The sequence below is a fragment of the Cornus florida genome, unplaced genomic scaffold (assembly GCF_030987335.1).
Source record: "Cornus florida cultivar Cherokee Brave unplaced genomic scaffold, ASM3098733v1 CherokeeBrave_3.0.0_Hap2_Chr03, whole genome shotgun sequence".
Classification (NCBI taxonomy): Eukaryota; Viridiplantae; Streptophyta; class Magnoliopsida; order Cornales; family Cornaceae; genus Cornus; species Cornus florida.
Genome location: NW_026775573.1, coordinates 93,823,999 through 93,847,978, shown reverse-complemented (window position 1 = coordinate 93,847,978; position 23,980 = coordinate 93,823,999).

Here is a 23,980-nt window from a genome sequence, read left to right as displayed (position 1 = left end):
AATCAAAGAAATGTCTCTTTCAAAAATAGGATAAGATATGATCCTTGCAATAAAGATGCATGCTTATTGAAAAAGAGAAAACTCTTAAATGATTCATTTGACAAAAGTTCTTTTCAATATCCTAAATGTAATTATTGTAAAAGGTTATGACACAAAATTCACAATTGTCCTTTTAGAAAGAAGAAAATGATCAAGAAGATTTGGGTTCCAAAAGGAACTTTTGTGCCATTGTCTAACACTTATGGACCCAAGAAAATTTGGGTACCAAACGAAGATTTCCTAAGTTTACTTTGTAGGGTTGCTCGAAGAAATCTTCTCCATCTAAGGAAAAAATGGCTTCTTCATGATGGTTGTTCAACATGGGATGTAAGAAATGTTCCAAATTCTTCACTCTCAAAATAGAGGAGCATTACAATTGGAACAACTACAAAAGCATGATCATTGGTATACTTCATAGAAACTTTTTATTGCTTGACTCTTTTGGCATGTTAGAATTATTATGATCAATGAATTATTGCTAAATGAAATCAAATCCTTAAGCTTTTGGTCATTATGTATGAGGAGCTCTTGAATGAATTATGCTAAAAATGAAGACTATAATAATATGCTATTTATTATGGAATTCTTATCTTCATGCTCCAAGTACTCATTGCCTATGCAAACTATTTTTAATGCATGCTTTATTGATTTAAAATAATCTTATCCATGCATTACAATCTTGGAATTGTATTTGGCATGCTACACTTAAAATTAGACAAAATTAGTTTGAAAAGCATAGTTCTCAAGAGTAACACTCTTTCCAACAAGCTCACACTCTCAAAATCATGCATAGAAACTCATTCATTAAGTTTAAGGAACATTGGACCAAGTTTAAACATCATCAAAACATGTTCCTAGAATTTAAGTTCCATTTCGGTCGACTGAAATGGAAGGATAATTTAAACCGGTCGACCGGTTCTATCAAGGAGTCTGGATCATAGCTTCTAAGGTATTTCGGTCTACCGAAATACAGGACCAACTCATTTCAGTCTACTGAACTAAGAAAATGAAGAGATCTCAAGAAGTTTTGGACGACCGAAATAAAAGAAAAATCTCATTGTTATCTCTTGAATTTGATCATATAATGGACATGGGATTACATTGTGATCCATATATGAAATTATGCCTTCTACTCAATTATTACTCATTTCATATTGGTTCATTGGGTTGTATGTAGCCATAAGCATATATATTGATTGAAATGACAAATGCACTAGCATGCTAGAGACACATTTAAAATTTTAATCTTGTTTGAAGATTGTTAATTAAAGAGAGTACCACATTTGTGCCTTGTATTGAATTGGTTTCCAAATGGAACCTTATCATTATGTGCTAACTCACAAGGACCCTAAGACTGGGGTACCAAAGACCGCCACTTGAGTATGCTTTGTAGATTCAAAATCCATTTCACTCAAGAACAAGTGGATACACAAATATGGATGTCAAAAGCACTTCAAGAGAAATCAAGTCATGAATTCCTCTCAACATCAAAAGGATGAAGGGTGCACTACATTGAGAAACTACGCCAAAGCTAATAAAATTATTTGTTTCAGTAAATATCCCCTTCCTTATCACAAATGTGCTTTTATTTTATGGGCTAAAATGTGACTTAATTATGCTATGTGATAAAGATTATAGTATTTTTATATCTAGTCATGACATAATTAATATAGTTAGTGATGTTGACATGAATGCTACTTATTGTAAACAATGTACATCCTATAGTAGCTTGTCTTGGATTATGTGACTTGAACATGCTAGCATGCATTTATTGTTAATGAAGACTAAATTTATGAAAGGTATTTGGAAATTGCATGCCAACAAGGAAAATCCAAAAGCTACTAAATTTGAATTTATTCTAAGTAGCTATATGTAGAAAGTCATTTATGTGCCTTTGTGATTTTAAATGTTTCACTTAAATTCTTTTGGCATCAATAGCACATAAAATGAAATTATTTGAACTTGAAGACAATAGGATCAAATCTAGAAAGAGATATTGTCACAGGTCCTAGATTTACTAGTTTTGCATTCCTGCACAAACCGGTCGACCGAAGTGAAAATCGGACGACCGAAATAGCTATTTCAGCAGACCAAAACTGCAATCCGGCTGACCAAAATAAGAAAATCAAAATTGCTTCAGGGATGTAAACTGGCTGACCCATAGAGTTACTTCGGTTGACCGATGTGTGTACAGCACCAATGCTTAAAGGGCTTTCAAATCTACATCATGATATGCATTGTGGGTCATTATTGGTAATTAAGCTAGAATATATTCTCAAGAGTTCAACCAATAAAATGCCTTATATATATGTCTTTGTGTACATATGACTTTGAATTAAAGTAATAATAATGCTACATGTTTTTGTATGAAATGATTTTTATCGAATGCATGACTTATTAACTTAATATCTAAAAAGTCTTTTGAAGAAAAATCACCCGAACTTGAAATGCAAAAAAAAAAATTTTGAACAATATGTTTAAAATTATCAATGGCCTTTTGCACTTATAAAATAAGCTCTTAGAGCTCATCTTGAAAGGCAAGTGATTTTCTCATGAGTAATGGTTTTTGACAAAGTTTATATGTAGCTCTCTCATTATGTTCAAAACCATTGATGACATTGTGTTGATTGCACTCACGTGGATAATATTATCTTTAAATCGACATCTATGTTCTATGCAAATAAGTTAACTCTAGCATGCAAAATGAATTGAAATTAGCATAATGCATAAACTTGAATTCTTCAAAGGTTTAAAACTCCATTAGTGTCATGAAAATTAAATTTCATATATCCATTTGACACTTTAGTCTTGGGATTGTAATATTCAAAGAACACTTTGTTCTAGCTTAAATGACTTATGTGATATCACAAGTGCTAAGTTATTTAATGTATCCATCTTGAGCACTCTAGAAATTTATGTGATATTCCTACAATCACTTCTTAAAGAATGTGTCTAAAAGAGATAATTTGCTTATCCACTTGAAGAGTCATGTAGCCAATCTCTCACCACATCTCTTAAGGAAGAAATTTTGGTATCAAGACCTTTTTCTATACACTTCATTAGATGCTTTGACATCACCTCTTGAGAAATATGAACAAAAGAAATATTGAGCTCATCCACATGAAAAATCGTGTAGCCAATTATTTCTAATCATATATGTCAAGGAAAATATACTTTTACATAATTGGAAACTTATTGCATATGACTAGGAGTAATGCCACATGTGATTTTGATCATTCAATCATATGCTTATAAAAAGAAGATTCTTGGTATCAATGGCCCATTTCATATATCATTGTTTTATTACATTATCAAGCATATCTCCAATACTTGATGGTAGCACACTCATAGGGGGGAGATTATTGATAATCTCTTATAAATGTTCATTGTATGACTTGTTATGCTTAATTGAATTATCTTGGAAATTGTCAAGCATGCTACAAAATGACTTGTTGGTCTTAGTACTTACACTCATAAGCTTTCATAATTTTGATGAAATATTTCCTCATTCTTGAATATATCAAATTGGAAAAATATATTAGGATTGAAGCATAAACACACTTAACTTTTTAGATTTGCCTCTACAAAGGTTTTTGCCTTTTGGCTCATTCTAATTCATGCTTCATTTTTTTTTTTTTTTTTTCTTATGCTTTAATATGTATACTTTGCCTATTTGAGTTTATGTTTCATCTTTGGTTTATGCTTTATGTATACTTTTGTATATGCCATGAACCTTTATAATCTATTAAACTCATGCTATTAAGGAAATTGATATCTTATGATATAATTGCTTATATGTTGCTCTCCAAAGTATATTATAGTCATTACCACTATATTGCCAATTCTTGATGCCATCACTTCACTATGCTTAATGATAAATATTAAATGAAGTTGTCTAGGCCACCCACCTTTTTGAGATGACAAAGGGGGAGAAATATGTGTGATACGATTCAAATGCTTGATGTTATATATATATCATTATCTTATTGTGCTTACATGTCAAATGAATGATATATATCTTTTAATGGAAGCATGTTGATAGGGGGAGATTTATAGAAATCTCTTGAAGAGTAAAATGATCTTATATGCATGTTAATGTCTAAAATTCATGAAGAATGTACAAGCATGCTATTTTATAACATTATGTTCATTGAATGCACTTTGATAGGGGGAGCATTTTTCAAATGCTACTCCATTTGCTTATGACCACATCAATGTTTTGTCAACATCAAAAAGGGGGAGATTGTTGACCTTAATGATTCCATCCAAGGACAATCTAGAGGTTTTGATGATAACAAACCATTAATGGTGTTTAAGGACTAATGTTTACATTAAGTGTTATAGATTATTCACATTCAAAAGATGACCTCAATGAAAAACGAAAGATCATTCCAAGTATTCCATTATTCAAGATCACATCAAGAAAAACAATGGATACAAAGAAGACATGAAGTTGCAAAGAAGCAAATGCAAAGTCCATCCAAAGATAGTTTGGACTACAATGAACAAGAAAACAACTCAAAGAAAGGAATAAAGCAAGTCTACCTAAAAGCCTACACGATCATGGATAAAGCTTGAAGAAAAGGAGTAGATAGGATGGTGAGTGTTTAGGATTCAATGTCAAAGTATTTATGAATAAATTTGAAGCTCATCTCTATAGGATCATGCATATCATATCATCATTCATATGCTCCTATATCCATTAGCAATAGACTATACACTTCATTCATATACAATTGACATATGGAGTCTTTGCTAAAGAGTGAGTGAGTTCAAGCTTGCATAAGCTTTGAAAGAACTCATCACTTGTGCTAGAATTGCTAAGACCATGCACATTATTCATATAATTCATATTGGTCAACAATTAAGGCATGAGAAGCCTTCATTACCATGAGTTGGTAACGGACATTAGGACTCCAGAATGCGCGACATGAAAAATTGTGTTTTTGCCTAAGTGTGAAAAATGAATTTTTGAAATAATGATTATTTCAAAATAATTTTTTTCGGTAATAACTCTTTATACTTAAACTAGCCTAAACTGATTTTATCAGAATTTTTGACCAAGTCTACATTGGTCTACATAAGGATTCAATTTTACCAAAATTATTGAAAATCCAAATTTGTACTAAAACTGAATTTCTACATTTTGATTTAATTGGATTTCAATTTTCTAGTATTTTTTATTGAATCCAAATGGGGGGTACTTCCTTATTTACATTGTAAAAACTGTGTTTTTGGCTAAGTGTGAAAAATGAATTTTTGAAATAATGATTATTTCAAAATAATTTTTCCTGGTAATAACTCTTTATACTTAAACTAGCCTAAACTGATTTTATCAAAAAATTTGACCAAGTCTACATTGGTCTACATAAGGATTCAATTTTACCAAAACTGTCGGAAATCCAAATTTGTACTAAAACTGAATTTTTACATTTTGATTTAGTTGGATTTCAATTTTCTAGTATTTTTTATTGAATCCAAATGGGGGGTACTTCCTTATTTACATTGTAAACTTAAAGTAAATGGACATATAAAGACATTTACTTAAATGTTTTCAATAAAAATAAGGTATGTGCAGAGGTCCTGTGCATAGATTGTCACACCTATTAACTTAGAACAATTCATGAGGCAGCAGGTCTATTACGGTCTACCGAAATTCAGGATCATCATATTTCGGTCTAGTGAAATAAAGAATCATGGCCAACCTGAACCATTTCGGTCTACCGAAACAAAGAATGATTTTACTTCGGTCTACCGAAACAAAGATACTGAGGATGATGACCAATCTTAAAACCATTTTGGACGACCGAAACACAAGGGTGTTTCATTTCGGTCGACCGAACCTTGCCCAGATCTGAATTTGAACGGCTATTTTGCCTTGAACTCCATGTACAATAGCTATATTTTTTAATAGCTGCATCAAAACTCTATAAATAGAGTTGGGGACTTCGGGATTTTGTAGTCGCTACCAAATAGAAATATCTTGTAGCATCCAAATAATTGTTAGAAGGGTTTAATAGAATTTGCAAAACGAAAAATTGGCCATTGTTTGCCAAAGACTCTATTCACCCCCCCTCTAGAGTCTATACTTGGGCAACATTAAATACATTGTAAATGGTGTACTTAAGTATACATTACATAAATGGAAAAAAAAAAAAATACACATTTTGACAATTAAGGCTATAAGTGGCATTTCAAACCAATCTTGACAAGAATTGAAACCTTCAAATCTACAATCATCCAAGCAATTATGTACATCACGAATAAAGTCTTCGTACCTGATGAAAACCCCCAGTAACTTCGGGGTGAATAAACAAGTTTACTCGTAGAGAATGAACATGCATAGACTCGATTTTTTTAAGATTTTTTCATTAACTTGAAACAATTCACAAGGGGTCATGCCACCTAACGTCTATGTCAAAATAAGACTCAGGGAGCATCCTAAGCTACTCATGCAATTGAAATGAACAATAACATATAAGTATACACGCTCAAGTATGCTAAACAATGTTAAAACATGGTATACGACATATAGGCATACATTTCCAAGTATACTAAACCATATTAAGACAAGTCAAGCAATGTCTAAGCATACCTACACAAGTATACATTTAAAATGGAAAGCTTGTGAATCAAGTATACATACACAAGTATACTAAACAAGATGAGTTGTACATGAAATATGTATACATAGCACAAGTATACTAAATAAAACCTACGCACACGGAATAAGTATACTAGCTCAAGTACACTAAAAGAGGCTCGAATACATAAACAAGTACACTAGTTCAAGTATACTAAATGAGGTCAAAAACACACGAAGCAAGTATACAATTTTAAGTATATTAAATGAGATCAAAATACATGAAGCAGGTATATAGTCTCAAGTATACTAAATGAGATCAAATTTGCAAAACAAGTATACAGTCGCAAGTATACTAAATGAGATCCAATTACACAAGGCAAGCACCAATTCACAAGCTACAAGTAATCCATGGTTAGCTACTTAGAATTGAATGCGAAATAAAAGAGTGGAAAGCCTAGGACATGCGGTCACTAGACCAAGCAAGTGTTTTCGGGTAATTACAACCCACAAGGCACTACCTAGTGCGCACATGCATAAGTTATTCCAGGCAATTATAACCCACAAGGTACCACCTAGTGCGCACTTATGACTCAGAAGACTCTTGTCTCCGTACTAGAGCCAAACCCTAGCCATCACATGAATTATGTCCTCACAAGCTGTCCAAAACCAATAAGTTCAAAACTTATACAAAATCAAATGCAAGTTACCACATTCCATGCACAAGTAAGGTTGAATCCACACAATTCATGTCTTAGAATTCAAGTCTAAATAGCATATGACAAGTCATGTCCTCAATATGTAATTTATACACAAAGCAAGAATATTTTACAACAATTGAGCCACATTACCATCCTAAGCCACAAGTACTAAATAAGCCTCAATTTAGTAACTAGCTTTCAAGGTAAACAATTGTAATATTCTAACAAGCTATATACCTACACAAGATACGTCTAAACAAGCTATTCAAGACAATGATATCACATATCATGCTAAGTCAAATTACCATCTTTAGAGACCAAAAGTACTAATTCTACAATAAGTTAGTAACATGTCCACAAGGTAATTAAACATATTACACTTCAAGAGACTATCAACCTAACATGGAAAGTCTCTAGATTTCAAATCAATTCCAAATGACCTCAAGTTAATATATGTTAAACAACATAGCATGCTCATTACATTTATCAAATCAAAAGAGCAAAATGAGCAAGACATCATCATGTAAAATTTAACTAATTTAAATTAATTAAATCTCTAATTTTAAAAAGTTGTTTAAATGATCCCAAATAAATATAAATTAATTAAATCTCTAATTTTCAAAAGTTGTTTAAATGATCCCAAATAAATATATTACAAGGACTAAGTCATGGCCATGCCATATATCAAGTCAAAAATGGAATACAAGTAAGGTACAATTAACTAGAATTTAAATTAATTTAAATTTATTTAATCTCTAGATTTATAAACTCATTCAAATGGCTCCAAATAATCATATAACAAAGATCAAGTCAAGGTCATGCCATATATCAAGTCTAAAGTGAGTTATATGCAAGTTACAATAAATCATTAATTTCTCAAATTAATATACAACATGCAAACAACTTGTATTTCATACAAAAATAAGTAAAACCACTTGGAAAGTAAATTATAACACCCCCTACCTCACTAAAGAAGTGTATATCTAGAATCCAAGGCAAATCAACACAAAATGGCAAACCCTTCAAGGGTTATGTAAAGGAGGATGAGGGGAACAAAAAGTGTTCCAAGCTTCATGGTCTAAGATGAATGGAAGGCCCTCAAAAAACATGGTCAAGGCCTAAGGCTTCAAGCTCCATCCATGGAGGCTAGGGCTCTAATGAGGAAGAAAAATGACATAATGTGAAAATGTGTGAGTGGAGGAAATAGAAATCATCCACTCACTATGTGATCCTACACCATGGTCAACACACACATTTATGGTCAATTGTACAAAAACCCCTCTTTAAAACCATAATCCCAAAGTGGCCCAAAATAATTGCAAGACTTAATTTGGAGCATACACTTGTCACTCATCCAAGCCTCCATTGTAGGCTTAATCCTAAGCCTACACTTGTCAACCATCCAAGGCAACAAGTGCACCTATCCTAGGCCAACAAGTTGTTGAATTTCCACCCTCCACATGTCATCATCCAAGGCATCAAAGTGTCCCCACACAAATGTCAACAAATGGACCAATAAGAGTGAGACACTTGTCACACTTCTCAGAAATTGCAAAAAGGTCCTTTTTGAATATATCTGTAATGACCCGGTCATTTTCCTTCCTTTCCTTTTTCTCAGATTTTCACGGATATTTTTTTTTTTCATTGATCTTTTCCTTTCTGAGTTCAGTTTCTCATCACTTAGTGTCATCTTGAGTGCTCGGTGATGATTTTTGAGACTCTTTTCTTTGGATTGACAACTTCCTTTGAGGACCGAGTCATTTCCATATTTTCATTTTTTAAACACTATTCACTTTTTCGTCATTTTCCCTATTTTTTCTTTTCCCCGTTTGTCACTTTGTTGGCATAACCTCATTTCTTGTGTTTGAAGTTGGTTTTTAACTTCATGTATCTTCATTCTAAGTGGTTTCCATTAAATACGTATCTTTACTTTTGCAGAAAGTACTCTGGCTACTCCCGGTGTCCGTAGGGGCATGGATGCACAGTTCGTCAGAAACATTTCCATATCTTGGGGTGTTTTTCGTAAATATCTTTTGAAGATATTTTATTTCAGGGGTTTTTAAGAAAATATTTTTCAAAGATATTTTCATTATGGGCTAGTTGTGCAGTTTTTACTTTTAGAGGGGCCATTGTGCAATTAATGAAGTTATTGCTAAATGCCTTGTTTTGAGCCTAGATTCTCGTACGGGATTTATTTTCACTTTTCTTCAAGTCGTGTATTCTTAGAATTTCCTTCTGGTGGTTTTTCTCCAGTTTCAGAGTTTCTGGCCCCAGTTGCCGCCGAACTTGTTTAGGGCATGTCTCTCTGCTCAGGACTCAGTTTTCGACGTCGTTTCTTCTGTTGTTCATCTTTTCTCATTCTGCTTCTTTTTCATTCATAATGTTTTGCCGTTTGAGCGCGTCTGCTTAAATTCCATTTTTCCAGACCCGGCGGGGCCCGTTCGGGACACTTTTAGGGTTTTTCTATAAATAGGAGATCTTAAAAGAAAAATTCATATTTTTCTCTCTCTCTCCTCTCTCTTGGCCGGCAGCCATGGCAGCCAAGGGGCTTCCACCCTTCTCTTTTCTTTTCCGGCCACTTCCCTTAGGTAAAAAGGTGTAGTGCGTCAGTATTTTATGCTCTCCTTGACGTGCTCTACCTTTCTCCCTTATTAGAATTCGTTTTTCGCAATTTCTTGAGTTCAGGTTTGAAGGCAAGTTGTGATTTTGATGGGGCTTCCTTGGGGGTTATGTTCATCGTGTTGTCCCAAACAAAACCTAGAAGTTTCGTCGGATTCGGAGCAATTTCATTTTGGTGGGGATTTGCTATTTCATCTCAAATGGAGGTAGGGGTGTTATAATTTCATATTTTTGTTGTCTTACATGTTTTTGATACTTATACAACTTGTATGCATGCTTTTGTTAAGAATCTAGAATTTAATTTAATTATTTTCTATGGTTAAGATTTAATTCTCATGATAATATTCAATTTAGAATTAAATTGTGGCATGCTAGGAAATTAAATTTTGATATGTTTGTTAACATATATTAAATTAGTATAATTTGAATAAGAATTGCATTTTTTATTTAATAATTATCTTTGTGAAAGTTTAATTCTCATGGACATACCTTGCATGAAATTAACTTGTGATATGCTATTAAATTAAGTTTTGACATGTTCTTTAACATACTTTAATTTGAGAGCATTTGGATGAGTTTGAAAATCTAGAGACTTTAATTAAGAGAATTAATTAAAATCTATTTTTATGCTTCCATTGGTCTAATTAGGATTTTGAATGAATACATGTACTGACCATGCCATGTCCTTTAACATATATTAAATTGAGGCCATTTTGAAATGATTTAAAATCTAGAGAATTTAATTATTTTTGTTTAATTAAATTCTATCTTGTTGTTCCATGGATTTGATTTTGTTGTAGAAGTTATTTCTATGTATAAATCATGGATTTGGACTTTTGCATACTCACATAGTTGTGTTTTGAGCATTGGATAACATTGATATTTATATTCATGAGAACATGTTTTCTTTATGGAATATATTATTGACTTGTGTAATGATTTGCACACTTTATAATTGACATTATGTTTGTCATTTTAGAATTGAAACTCTAAGACATGGATTATGTGGTTTCAACCTACTTGCGCATAGAAGGTGTTTTCATGCATTATATAAATTATGTATAAATTGTGAACTTATTTGATTTATTTTCGAATCTTGGGACATTGTTGTTACAAGTGACATGGCTAGAGTTTGGCTCTAGTGCGGGAGGTATAAGTTCTCCCCATTTATAGTACAAACTTAGGGTGGTATTCCCAGCGGGTTAATATCTAGAATAACCGTTTAGGTCTTGGCTTTATCCAAGATTTGACATCTAAGTCTTCCACTATTTGATTTCGTATTCAATTCCAAGTTGACAATCATGTTTAATTGTGACTTGTGGTTTTAGCTATTGGCGATTTGATGTTGTTAAGTATATCCATACTAAATTGTTATATTTAGTTGTTTTCACACTTTTAGATTTCAAGTTGATAACTTAGAGAATCTATGTATTGATGTGTGATTTTAGAAATTCTAATTGTACTAAATTGTTATATTTAGTTGTTATTGCATTTTAGATTTCAAGCTGGTAACTTTGAGAATCTATGTCTTGATGCTTAGTATAGCATGCACCTATGTTGTTGAAATTGCATAAAGGATGTGTTTTATGCTAGAAATGATTTAAGGTAGTTTAAGATACTCCCTGAGTCTCACCTTTGACATAGACGTTAGGTGGCATGATCCTTTTGAATTGTTTCACGTTGTTATAAAAATTTATAAAGAAATCGAGTCGATGCATGCTCATTCTCTATGAGTAAACTTGTTTACTCACCCCAAAGTTACTGGGGGATTTGTTTAGGTATAGGATTCAAGATTTGGAGATTTGCACTTACCTCTAGTGGTTTGGAGATTTGAAGCTTCTTTTAAAGTATTCTTGTTCACAAGTAAGTGTTAGCATGTTTAAGTTTTACTCATAGAGATGTAATGCTTAATTAGGTTCAATTATGCCATTTTGCCTTATGTTATGTAAAGTGTACTCGGATACACTATTTAGAACCTATTTGGTATGTATGACATAAGGCCAAGGGCCAAACATGTTTAATTTAGCACTTGTATTCATTTGGCGCCACATTTTGTTTAAAAATGTAATTTTTCCAACTTTAGAGGCTTGGCGTGTCAAATTTTGTAAATGAAATGTAATGAGGCCGTAGGCCATTGTAACATGCTTAAGATGTCATATTACACTCGTGTGTATGTTCACATCATCACACACTTGCATATAATTCAGTTTGATCTGCCATGGGGGATTCATTTGAGACTTTTTTCATTTTTGGCATTTAGCAATTGTTCCAGTTCTTTCTCAAGTCATTTTGGCCAACCGAAATGCCATTTCGGTCGACCGAAGCCTTTTGGGACTTTATTTGTACAGTAAAACATGTATTTTAGTAGCCAAAATCAAGTTTTAGGTCCATTTCAATTGACCTAAGTGATTTTTCTTCACTTTTAGGATTTCAGGAAAATTTCTGGTCATTTCGGTCGACTGAAATGTCATTTCGGTAGACCTAAATAGCTTCCACACTCCAGCTTCTTCAGTTCTATTTCAGCATTGTTGTTCCGACTTCAAACGGTCATATCTCCTTCATTTCTAATCCAAATGGGGTGATTCTTGAGCCTAAATTCATGGATTTTGAGTCAGTTTTCCAATGGTACCAATTCCATTCTCAGATTCAAAACATAGTGGGAGTTATTCAAGTTTTAGTGAAGTAGTTTCGGGATTTGGTTCGAACCAGGAAAGGACGTTTTGTGGGATTCTTGTCCAAAGTTCTTAGAACCTCTTGGAATGTTGTGAAACGATTAGTATAGGTTGTGTTGACCTCATTTGACTTGCTTGGAGTCAAATTTCTCCTCTTGATTGTGAATTGACCATTTTGCCCTTTATTGACGAATTTTACCCGTTTTAACTCTCGTTCTCTCTTTTACTCTTTTTAAGTTCTGTGACCTCATGGAAGGTCACATTGGTGTCTTAGAGGTGAATTCTATCTCTAAAGACCTTGGTTTATCTTTTGCTTCTACATTTCGGATCCGTTACCGGATCAACATTCGAGTCATCGCTAACGTATCGGGTTGAAAAACTCGGGTCACGACAAGTGGTATCAGAGCTCCTAGGTTAGAAAACCTTAGGACTACGGGTTTTGGGTACATATCATGCTTATGTTTCCATGCTCTATATGTTTATATGCTTCATGATAACATATTTTGGTCTGATAATATATTTATGTGCTTACGTGCCACATGTGGTATGCCGTTTGTTTAGCATGATTTAAATTTTATTGTAAAGAGCATGACATATGATGTATGTAGATTTGATTGATATATGTATGATTGTTTTGCATATTTGGCAGGACTTGGGATTAGTCATGGGATGTTTGAGTTATGGTTGGGTTGTTTGGTGACTTTGCACTTAATGCAGTTGGCGTGTTTGGTTTTGTTTTGTCACTCTTTCTTGAGGTTGTTGGTGATTGTCCACATAGTTTTATGGTAGTATAGGTTATTGCCAACCTAGCTTTGGTTTTGAGGTAGGTGGAGAGACACCTTTTGTTTAGACTCTCGTGAGTTGACTCATTTGGCGTTACCGTAATGCTGGATTTGTTGGTTTTGGGCCATGTTGGGGTTATGGACCTCTTAGAATCCTTGGTTATTCGAGATGATTCCTCTGGGATTGCAATTTTCATGGGCGGGTATGTTTGTGGCCGGGTGCATGGTATTGTCATGCTACCGTATTGGCTAGCTACAAGTGCAATTCAGATAGAATCAATGTTGGTTTTGTTTTGATAGGCATTGTCCTTTTGATTAATAATGATGATAGTTGTTTTGGGGAACAGTCGTAGTAATTGATTCGGTTGTGGTTGGTATGGCTATAGTTGCCATTTTCTTTGAGTTCTCCTTGCGTGATGACGCTTTTGGGATCAAGTCGATTGATTGATGCTTTGGGTAGAAAGAGCATTGCACTGTTAATGTCACTTGTAGTGTCACCTTTAGATTCAGAGATGGATTGTTAGAGTCTTACCATTGTGGTAAGGGCTCACGTTTGTTTTGAGACAGGTAGTTGTCGTATTGGTTTTTGGAGTCAGTTTATGGCTAGGACTAGTCTTTCATTTCACTTAGACACTCTAGGACACGATGTACATAGGGTTCATTGTTGCATTATTTTTATCTTCTGCAGTTTCGTTTACTACCATGTTAGTAGTTTAATTTATGATATTGTGATGCATGAGTAGGTGGAGGTATGTCCATATTTGCTTTCTTGTTGTGTGACATTAGCATGCCTTCTTTATATGCTTAGAGATGCCATGTTGTTACTACGCTTTAATGACATGCTTTTGTGTTACGTGGAGACGTGACGTATGTACCTTTGATTTTATCTATGCGAGTAGATTTATTTATTTGGTAGTTGCATTCCTTGCCATATACATGACTTCCATACTTGGTTTTCCCTTTTGTTTCCTTCGGTCGCACGTTATTTGTGTACCGGTTTTTGTAATGGTTTCATTGTGGGATTCCTTATAGAGGAATTCTCCTCTCTTCTTGATTCGAGTAAGGGACTTCACAAGAAGTGAGTCTCTTCTCTTTGTTGCGTTGTGCACAGCTTGGAGTTGGCTGGTCCGTAAGGATCACCATTGTTGTCTTGAGTCTTTGGGGAGGATTTGATGAATTTTGGTCGACTTACTTCCATGTAGGGGCGAAGTCTTTGACCTTGTTGTCTTTCACTTCAGAGCTAGAGTCGTGACGTTGTCCTTCTTAGGACTGTTGGTTCCCTTTCTTTCGTGTCTTCCCTTAGGGATTTTGTCGTGGTTGTTGATGGGTTGTGGTGCTCAGAGTGAGTGGATTGGTGTGAAATCATTTTCTGGGGACTTGTGTCCATATCATTGAGGATCTGTTCGATTTGTGAGGTGAGCTTGATGCTCTTTTGAGGATGTCTTTAGGAGACTTGTTTCAGTTTTGAAGACCTAGATGTGGTTAACTCTTAGGAAGAGTTTTGGGAGATCGCTGTTGGATATGGCTTGTTTAAGGAGTTTTCTCATCCTAGTTATGGCTAGGCGTAGTTTTGAGGAATCGTAGTTCCAGTGGTTGTTTATGGATTGAAATTGAGGAATTTTGTTTTAGCTTGGTGTTGCCAAACATGGTTTTGAGAGATTCGTTTTGTGACCTTAGTTGTCAAGATTTTGATGTGTGTGCCATTTAGTGGACTTATGTTTTGAGGATTTAGTTATCCATGATAGGGATGTGGGTCCAATGTTTGATTTTGGTGTAGTCTTGTAGTTGATATGTTTCAAGGAGATATATAGGACTTTCGATGAAATGTCGTGTAATGAGGTTCATTTTGGTTTCTGGAAGTTTTGACTTGTTTTTCAGGCTTAGAATTCTTGATTGATGTTGTTAGTAGGAGTATTTTAAAACATTGGAGTTGTCAGTTTTGTTGTATTGAGGATTTAAGGCCTTAAGCGTAGCGGTACCTATGGCTTTGTTGTCAAAGTTTGGGATTGGCCAGGATGGTCCGGCCGGACGTCTTTGGACCATATCTCAACTATCACAAAATGTCTGGCCTCCGTGGTGCTTTTGGTAATGATCATTTTTTATATTGATGTCATTTGTATCGAGAGGTTTCATTGGTAGACTAAGTGGGGGGCAGGTTATGAACTAGTGCCTTATACCGTCATGCTACAGTACAGAGTTGTGTGTTGTGGGCGAGTGCTAGTTACCGTCGATGCTACCTTACTGACGAGTAGGTGTGGGTGGGTGCTAGGTACTGTCATTGCTACCACACATTTGTGTACGTCGTGGGCGGGTTTTGGTCACTATTTGTACTGCCATGTTATCTCTGTTTACTACTTTGATTTGATCTATGGTGATTTTAGAGTTCTTTTGGTGGTCGATGTGATGGTTCATCAGGAGGGATGCTTACGGTTATTGTTTTCCGTTCCCTTGTCAGACCTTGGGTTTGTGTGTGAGTTTCAACTTGTCGTGTGGTCACTTTTCTTTGAGAGGTTGTCCTGTCGTGAGCACGTGGGTACAAATGACATTGGTTGTACGTTGTCCTTCAGTTTTGGGGATTGCTTTTGTAGCATGTTGTGTGGGATACTCAGAGATGTACTCCGTAACTATCCTGGTTTCGCCTTTTTGTTTTGTTGGGGCTGGATTTCGGGGACAAAATCCCTTTAAGGTGGGAAGGTTGTAATGACCCAGTCATTTTCCTTCCTTTCCTTTTTCTTAGATTTTCACGGATATTTTTGTTTTTTCCATTGATCTTTTCCTTTCTGAGTTCAGTTTCTCATCACTTAGTGTCATCTTGAGTACTTGGGGATGGTTTTCGAGACTCTTTCTTTGGATTAACAACTTCCTTTGAGGACTGAGTTATTTCCATATTTTTACTTTTTGGACACTATTCACTTTTTCGTCTTTTTCCCTATTTTGTATTTTCCCCGTTTGTCACTTTGTTGGCATAACCTCACTTCTTGTGTTCGGAGTTAGTTTTTGACTTCACGTATCTTCATTCTAAGTGGTTTCCACGAAATACGTATCTTTACTTTTGCAGAAAAGTACTCTGGTTGCTCTCGGTGTCCACAGGGGCATGGATGCACAGTTCTTCAGAAACATTTACATTTTTTGGGGTGTTTTTCATACATATCTTTTGTAGATATTTTATTTCAGGGGTTTTAAGAAAATATTTTTCGAAGATATTTTCATTCTGGGCCAGTTGTGCAGTTTTCACTTTTAGAGGGGCCACTGTGCAATGAATGAAAGTTATTACTAAATGCCTTATTTTGAGCCTGGATCCTCGTACGGGATTCATTTTCACTTTTCATCGAGTCGTGTATTCTTAGAATTTCCTTCTGGTGGTTTTTCTCCAATTTCAGGATTTCTGGCCCTAGTGCTGCCGAACTTGTTCGGGGCATGTCTCTCTGCTCAGGACTCGATTTTCAACATCGTTTCTTCCGTTGTTCATCTTTTCTCATTCTGCTTCTTTTATATCTCACGGTGTTTTGCCGTTTGAGCGCGTCTGCTTAAATTCCACTTTTTCGGACCCTGCGGGACCCGTTCGGGACACTTTTAGGGTTTTTCTATAAATATGAGGTCTTAAAAGAAAATTTCAGATTTTTCTTTCTTTCTCCTCTCTCTTGGCCAGCAGCCATGGCAGCTAAGGGGCTGTCACCCTTTTCTCTTCTTTTTTGGCCACTTCCCTTAGGTAAAAAGGTGTAGTGCCTTAGTGTTTTATGCTCTCCTTGCCATGCTCTACCTTTCCCCCTTATTAGAATCCGTTTTTAGCCATTTCTTGAGTTCAGGATTGAAGTCAAGTTGTGATTTTGATGGGGCTTCCTTGGGGGTTATGTTCATCGTGTTGTCCCCAATAAAACGTAGAAGTTTCGTCGGATTCGGAGCAGTTTCATTTTGGTAGGGATTTGAGATTTCATCTCAAATGGAGGTAGAGGGTGTTATAATTTCATATTTTTGTTATCTTACATGTTTTTGATGCTTATACAACTTTTATGCATGCTTTTGTTAAGAATTTAGAATTTAATTTAATTATTTTCTATAGTTAAGATTTAATTCTCATGATGGTATTCAATTTAGAATTAAATTGTGGTATGCTATGAAATTAAGTTTTGATATGTTTGTTAACATATATTAAATTATGATAATTTGAATAAGAATTGCACTTTTTATTTAATAATTATCTTTGTGAAAGTTTAATTCTCATGGACGTACCTTACATGAAATTAACTTGTGATATGCTATTAAATTAAGTTTTGGCATGTTCTTTAATATACTTTAATTTGAGAGCATTTGGATGAGTTTGAAAATCTAGAGACTTTAATTAAGAGAATTTTGATGGTTCCATTGGTCTAATTAGGATTTTGAATGAATATATGTAATGACCATGCTATGTCCTTTAGCATATATTAAATTGAGGCCATTTGAAAATGATTTGAAATCTAGAGAATTTAATTATTTTTATTTAATTAAATTCTATTTTGTTGTTCCATGGATTTAATTTTATTGTAAAAGTTGTTTCTATGTATAAATCATGGATTTGGACTTTTGCGTATTCACATAGTTGTGTTTTGAGGATTGGATAACATTGTTGTTACATTTATATTCATGAGAACATGTTTTATTTATGAAATATATTATTACCTTATGTAATGATTTGCACACTTTGTAATTGATATTATGTATGTCATTTTATAATTGAAACTCTAAGGCATGGATTGTGTGATATTATGTATGTCATGGAAGGTGTTTTCATACATTGTATAAATTATGTATAAGTTGCGAACTTATTTGATTTATTTTGGAGTCTTGGGACATTGTTATTACAAGTGACATGGCCAGAGTTTGGCTCTAGTGCAGGAGGTATGAGTTCTCCCCATTTATAGTGCGCACTTGGGGTGGTATTCTCAGCAGGTTAATGCTCGGAATAACCGTTTAGGTCTTGACTTTATCTAAGATTTGACATCGAAGTCTTCCACTATTTGATTTCGTATTCAATTCCAAGTTGACAATCATATTTAATTGTGACTTGTGGTTTTGGCTATTAGCGATTTGATGTTGTTAAGTACATCCATACTAAATTGTTATATTTAGTTATTTCCACACTTTTAGATTTCAAGTTGATAACTTAGAGAATCTATATATTGATGTGTGGTTTTAGAAATTCTAATTGTACTAAATTGTTATATTTAGTTATTATTGCATTTTAGATTTCAAGATGGTAACTTTGAGAATCTATATCTTGATGCTTAGTATAGCATGCACATATGTTGTTGAAATTGCATAAAGGATGTGTTTTATGCTAGAAATGATTTAAGGTTGCTTAGGATGCTCTATAAGTCTCACCTTTGACATATACGTTAGGTGGCATGACAATTTTGAATTGTTTCATGTTGTTATAAAAATCTATAAAGAAATCGAGTCGATGCATGCTCATTCTCTACGAGTAAACTTGTTTACTCACCCCAAAATTACTGGGGGATTTGTTCAGGTACAGGATTCAAGATTTGGAGATTTGCACTTGTCTCTAGTGGTTTGGAGATTTGCACTTGTCTCTAGTGGTTTGGAGATTTGAAGCTTCTTTTAAAGTATTCTTGTTCATATAAAAGTGTTAGCATGTTTAAGTTTTGCTCATAGAGATGTAATGCTTAATTAGGTCCAATTATGCCATTTTGCCTTATGTTATGTAAAGTGTACTCGGATATGCTATTTAGAACCTATTTGGTATGTATGACATAAAGCCAAGGGCCAAACATGTTAAATTTAGAACTTGTATTCATTTGGCGCCACATTTGTTTAAAAATGTAATTTTTCCAACTTTAGAGGCTTGGCGTGTCAAATTTTGTAAATGAAATGTAATGAGGCCGTAGGCCATTGTAACATGCTTAAGATGTCATATTACACTCACGTATATGTTCACATCATCACACACTTGCATATAATTTAGTTTGATCATGCCATGGGGGATTCATCTGAGACTTGAGAAGTTTTCTTCATTTTTGGCATTTAACAAGTTTTCCAGTTCTTTCTCGAGTCATTTCGGTCGACCGAAGCCTTTTGGGACTTCATTTGTACAGTAAAACATGTATTCCAGTAGCCAAAATCAAGTTTCAGGTCCATTTCGGTCGACCGATTCACCATTTCGGTCAACCTAGGTGATTTCTCTTCACTTTCAGGATTTCAAGAAAATTTCTGGTCATTTCGGTCGACTGAAATGCCATTTCGGTCGACCTAAATAGCTTCCACACTCCAGCTTCTTTATTTATATTTCAGCACTGTTGTTCCGACTTCAAATGGTCATATCTCCTTCATTATTAATCCAAATGGGGTGATTCTTGAGCCTAAATTCATGGATTTTGAGTCAAATTTCTAATGGTATCAATGCCATTCTCAGATTTAAAACACAGTGGGAGTTATTCAAGTTTTAGTGAAGTAGTGTTGGGATTTGGTTCGAACCGGGAAATGGCGTTTTGTGGGATTCTTGTCCAAAGTTCTTAGAACCTCTTGGAATGTTATGAAATGATTAGTATAGGTTGTGTGGACCTCATTTGACTTGCTTGGAGTCAAATTTCTCCTCTTGATTGTGAATTGACCATTTTGCCCTTTATTGACGAATTTTGCCTGTTTTAACTCTCGTTCGCTCTTTTGCTCTCTTTAAGTTCCGTGATCTCATGAAAGGTCACATTGGTGTCTTAGGGGTGACTTCCATCTCTAGAAACCTTGGTTTATCTTTTGCTTCCGCATTTCGGATCCGTTACCGGTCAACATTCGGGGCATCACTTACGTATCGGGTTGAAAAACTCGAGTCACGACAATATCTTCCAAATTAAATTACAAAATGGTTCCTAAGACGAAAAATAATTACTTTTTGTAATTACACTAAAACCTCACAAGTTAAGAATATTACAAAAATGTTATACATCTATACCCTTTACAAGAAAAGTAAACACTTAGCATGCTTTTCTAAGAAAGTAAGAATACATATAACATGGAATTTAAATATCGTGGATGCATGCAAAATCAGAATCAAATCCTAACACGAAAAGTGCGGTTGTGCCAACAAAGTGACAAACAGGAAAAAGACGAAAAGTGAATAGTGTCAAAAAACGAAAAATGTGAAAATGACGCGGTCCTTAAAGGAAATTGTCAATCCAAAAGAAAGAGTCTCAGAAACCATTTCTGAGTACCCGAGACGACACTAAGTGACAAGAAATTGAACCCAGAAAAGAAATTTTAACGAAAAAATTGCATCCGTAAAATTTTGAGGAAAAAGGAAATGAAGGAAATGACCGGGTCATTATATTGATGTAAGTATTCAATCTATTAATTGAATGATACATCATATTTTATTTTTTTATAAAACTTATCTCTATGTGATGAATCAAGATTTATGTATGAAAATCCTTCAGAAAGTTTTTAAAATTTGCACGTTTACCAACAGATGAAAGGTTCATTTTGGTACTGTCTATTTGGTTCATAATCATGCATTAAGTCCGGGAAAGGCTCGACATTACAGATGTAATAAAGTTCTAGATTCTAATGTCAAAAAAATATCGGAATTGAATGATTCAACAGGTATAACATTAACCAAAATTTACCATCAACTTGTTTTTGAAGCTAGTGGATATGATAACTTACCATTTGGTGGGAAGGAATGGAGAAATTACATTGCCAAAGCAAGGCAATTGAGACTAGGCACTGGAGATGCTGAAGCCATTCTTAACTATTTTTGTCACATGCAAAATAGGAATTCAAATTTCTTTTATGAGATTGATATAGATGAGGAGGAGCGCTTAAGGAATGTTTTTTGGGTTGATGCTAGGTGTAGGGCCACATATGAGTCTTTTGGAAATGTTATCACTTTTGACACTACTTACTTGACAAATAAGTATGATATGCCTTTTGCCCCATTTGTTAGGGTGAAATATCATGGGTAAGCTAGTTTGTTTGGTTGTGTTTTGCTATCAAATGAGGACACTGATACTTACATTTGGTTGTTTAAGTCATGGTTGACATGTATATTAAGTCGTACTCCCAAAGCTATTATTACAGACCAATGCAAAGTGATTCAATCAGCTGTTGCAAAGGTGTTTCCAAAATCTTCCCATCGATTGTGCCTTTGGCATATAATACAAAAGATTCCTATTAATTTGGGTAGACTTACACAATATAAAGAAATTAAGAGAATCTTAAAAAGTATCGTGTATGAATCGATGAATTGTGATGAATTACCAACGGGCCAGTGGCCTAGCAGTATCAGCCTCTTACTTCTCAAAGGAAGGTTAGGGGTTCAAGTCTCAGAAGAGAAATGTGTGTGTGAGTACCAACTAGGAAAAAAAAAAAAAAAAAATTGTGATGAATTTGAAAGAAGTTGTATGAAATTGATTAAAAAATACAAGCTTGAGAATAATGAATGGTTGAAGTCATTACATAGAGATTGCCATCGTTGGGTTCTAGTATATGTGAAATGCACTTTTTGTACATGTTGGAATGTCAACTACCCAACGAAGTGAAAGCATGAATGCTTTCTTTGATGAGTATGTTCACTCAAAGACCTTCTTGAAGCAATTTGTTGAACAATATGATACCTTAAGAACAAAGTTGAAAAAGAGAACAACGCAGATTTTGCATCTTTCAATTCTATCTTTCCAATAATAAGTGAGTTATCCAATGAGAAATAATTGCAAAGTATTTACACCAATGATATTTTTAAGCATTTTCAGGGTGATTTGAGGGGGATGATTTATTGTAATACCTCTCTTACTAGCAAAAAAGAGTCAAATCTCTATATTTGAAGTCAAAGAGCATAAATTTGGAAAAGGTGGTACATATTGGAAAGAAGTAACTTATGAGGTTTTTTACAATGCAGCTAAATGTGAATTACGATGTTTGTGTCATTTGCTTGGGTTTTAAGGGATTCTATGTAGGCATGTGATATATGTGATGATGCAAGAAAAGGTAAATGAGTTCCATCTCATTATATATTAGATCGTTGGCGAAAGGACATCAAGTGTAGGTATACTTTTGTGAAAAATATATATGATGATTTTAGAAATAATGAACAAAGGCAACAAAATAAAAATTTACGCCCATTGTTTTATGAATTGCAAGAGCTTGGAGTAGAGCTAGTCAGATGAAAGTGTGAGTTTCTAATGAAGCAATTGAAGGAGACAAAGGAAAAGCTCCTTAGCTTTGACCCAAGTTGTCACAATAGTCAAGCCTGTGTAATAGGCCAGCCTGAACTTGAATGCAGTAGTATGCTTTTTGACCTATCTGGTTCTCGGAATAAATTACTCTCTCCTATAAAAGCAAGAACGAAAGGTCATCCACCTTCGAAGAGAAAAGGATCCATTTTAGATTAAAAAAAAGTTAAAAAAGGAAAAAGGTATGTATTTATTTTTTCTTTACTACTGTACTTTTACCAATTTTGTTGATTTTCATCTATCAACATTTAGTTTCTATTTCTATAATCTATGAACAGGCTTATCAAGGAAAACATAAAGGACAAATTGATCAAAATGACTTGCAAGTTCCAGAAAGGTGAAAGGTAACTTACTATTTTCAGATTACTTTCTTTGGATTTTTATGAAATAACTTACCTCTTCATAATAGTAAGACATTTGCCACTGAATTGGATGGAAGATAAAATGCAACCACACCTCTAAAGTTAAGATTGATCTTCGATTTCCATGTATATGTGCCTTCGAAGATTATTCATGAAGAATTAATGGACTTGCAGGCTCGTCAAAGCATTTTAACTGCTACGAATGATGTTGTTCTACGAACCATAAGTCCTATTTTAGAAATGCTTGATAAGATGGCAACACAAAAAAGTCATGCTGTAATTGAATTATCCATATCTAATTTTTATATGTATACATCTTATTCGTTGAAATGAAAACTTTGTATTTTATTTATTAAGATATGCTCATTCTTTTGTTTCTTTTTCTTTTTTTCTTTTTTTGTTGGTGGTGGTGCTGTACAGGTTAATCCTCATCGTTGTAATGAAATGCCTGCTCAGGTTAGTGATTTTTCCACCCTTATAGAGAATTCATTTAAGGTAAAGTAGAACTATTTCTAGAAGTTTGAAACGTATTTGTCCAATTTTATACTATTAAGTGTGATTTAAGTTTTGAATTAGAAGCTAAAGGCTCAAGAAAAATAAATAAATAAATAAATAAATAAATAAAAATTGAAGGCCAACAGTCAATACATCTTCCTGTTCAAGTATCTCAATTGTCTCTTTAAAAAACGCAGTCTTAATTAGTGAATGCATCAACATGTTCATCTTGACTAAGAAGTCGAGACTAAAATGTAAGCTAAAATGAACACATTAATGCTGCCATAACACCATCCAAACAACCATGAGCACCCAAAACGCAGGAAATTCTAAGATCAATATTGCAGTGTGGTCTTCAATGGCCTCTAACCATTCTTGTTTTCTTGTCCTAACCTTGTATAAAAAACAAATAATAATAATAATAATAAATAAATTCATTAAACTTGAAGTAATCATAGTTAAATAAGTAATAACTACTCATATTAAAGATAAGAACAACTTTCTTCGTA